Here is a 2,768-nt window from a genome sequence, read left to right on the forward strand (position 1 = left end):
TGAAAATAGATAAAAAAAAATTTCTATAACACTTGAGAGATTATAAATATACACAATAAAAATCAAATAAAAAAATTCGTCTTTTTCCTTAAATTTTGTCCCTTCTTTTTCCCAAAAAAAAGCTCAAAATAGGGATAAGTAAAACACAATAAAAAAAGAAAAAACTGTACCATTGTTATATAACTTCTGATTTCTGAATAAAGAATNTTATATTATTTTTAATTTTATAATTAAATTATTTTTGTGTCAAAAATATTAAAATTAAAAATTATAATTTTTAAATTATCAAAGATCTAATTAAATTTTTAATCGTAAATACTTTTAATTTACGTAAAAATATTTTATCAATTTTAATATTAAAAGGTATCAAATCTTAACAGAGAGAAAGAGAGAAAGAGATGAAGAGAATGTTTTTGATATTAGAGTATATAATTATATTGATTAACTAATTACAATTATATACTTAATATATTTATATACACACTTTACTAATTATGACTGATTACTGGCTATACAAGTTATTAATAGCTAATTACAAGTTATCTATATTTTACTTCTTTCATCTCTTTTCAAATCTAGGGTGTTGAAATTCTGCAACCTAAGTTTGTTATGAAACTCCAAAAATTTAGTGGAGGAGACAGCTTTGGTCATAATGTCTGCCACCTGAGCATTACCAGGAATATGAGTTACTTACAATCTTTCTTTTGCAATATGGCCTCTGAGAAAATGAAAATTAAGTTCAAAGTGTTTAAACCGTGATTAGCTGCCATGAGCACTGCTCCTTGATTATCACAGTATATCATAGGAACAGACAGTGTAATATGAATTTCAAACAAAAGCTTCTTGATAACAAGTAGTTCAGTGGCTAAGTTGCACACTCCTCTGTACTCAGCATCTGTGTTGCTGCGAGAGACTGAGGCTTGCTTTCGAGAGGACCAAGAAATTAGGTTCAATCTAAAATAGACACAAAAACTAGAGGTGGACTTTCAATCTTTAATGTTCGAGGCCCAATTCGAATCAGTGTAGCCGGTAAACTTGAAAGAAGGTGATGATTGAAGATGCAAGCCCAAAGTAACTGGCCTTTGAATGTACCGAAGAATACACTTTATGGCTTTCCAATGTGGTTCTCGAGGCTGCTGCATGAACTGATAGACTTTATTAACTTGATAAGCTAATTCAGGTCTGGTCACAGTAAGATACTGGAGGCTACCCACAATAAAACGGTAAAGACTTGGGTTCTCAAATAGTTCACTGATGCACGAGCATCTTTTTTATTTTTTCTTAGTGAATTTGCATGTGAAATTATTGAATTAAATCAAGATTTAGGTGTTTTAAGCCACCATGAATGCTATTTTGAGTTGTTTTGCAATTTGATTTATTATAGGTGGCATTCAGGTGAGTTTAATAGAGTTTGTGTAGAAGAAAAGGAAGAAAGTGGATGATGTTGTCAACCCTGACCTCCTCGCAATCCAACGAGCATAATTTGAGCTACAGAGGTCTAATTGACGCGGTTTTAGCGGCATTGAAAAGCCAAGAGATTTCCAACGATATATAATAGTCTATTCTTTTCTTTTGGAATCATGGCACCAAATGCCACAAGGTGTTGCCAAACTTCATCCAACCCAAATTTGGCGCTAGGATTTATAATATGCCACATTTGATGCGGCCTTGGTGGCACCAAACTTGATTCAGCTCAAGTTTGGTGCGAGAAACTCATAAATCTCTTATTGGATGCACTCATAGTGGCACAAAAATTTGGAATTCTCAAATTTGGCGCCAGACTCCTAAGCAACTAAATCTCCTCTGTTAAGGTCAGGAGCTCTGTTTACTCTATGGATTAATACTATTGTCATTCTACTTTTAATTAATGCACTAATTTAGTTTCAAGAATTACTTTCATTCTTCGTCCTAGGAATTAGAGTATATTAGAAAATAACTTTTTTCTACTTGAATTCTTGTTGAATCTTGGAAAATTTAACTCAATTGAATAAAAGCTTGAAAGTAATTTCTCATAATTCTCTGGTTATCTGGACTTAACGTGATATGTGACATATAATCACCTTATCTTTAGATAATTAGGATTTGTGTGGCTAATAAACTATAATTAGACTTAAATATTTAATCTAAATTAAGTGACCAAGGAATTGGTGGTTGATTAGGTTAAAGGAGATTAAATCACTAAGGAATTAGGGTTTAATTAACCACAGTTTTCCATGAATTGAATCTTGCTTGATTAAAGTAGTTGGTAAGAATTGTTAATCCAGAAAAATAAATATCTCCAAAACCTTAACTGTTTCTCATATATTTTTCACACCCAAGTTATTATTTGTTTTCTTAATTCATGAATTACTGTTTAATGCTAATTGAACTCAAAACACCTCTTTTTGCTTGTCTGACTAAGTGAATCACTCAATTATTATTGCTTGGTCCATCAATCCTCATGGGATCGATCCTCACTCACCTGAGGTATTACTTGATATGACCTAGTGCACTTGCCGGTTCAGTTGTGATTTTCGAAATTCCGCACCATTCACCATCAGTGGATGTTAACTTCAAATTAGACGTCATATGTGTGGGAAGTGGCTTGCAATTTTCTAAACCAGCTTTATTTAAAACATCCAACATATATTTGGATTGGATAAGTAAAAGGCCATTGTTAACCGGTCTAATTTCAACCCCTAGAAAGAAATGCAAATCACCCATGTCTTTAAGAGAAAACCTAGCATTAAGCTACTGAATAAGAGTAGAAATAGCAGTGGCTAATGTTC

The sequence above is a fragment of the Arachis duranensis genome, chromosome 8, assembly GCF_000817695.3.
Source record: "Arachis duranensis cultivar V14167 chromosome 8, aradu.V14167.gnm2.J7QH, whole genome shotgun sequence".
Classification (NCBI taxonomy): domain Eukaryota; kingdom Viridiplantae; phylum Streptophyta; class Magnoliopsida; order Fabales; family Fabaceae; genus Arachis; species Arachis duranensis.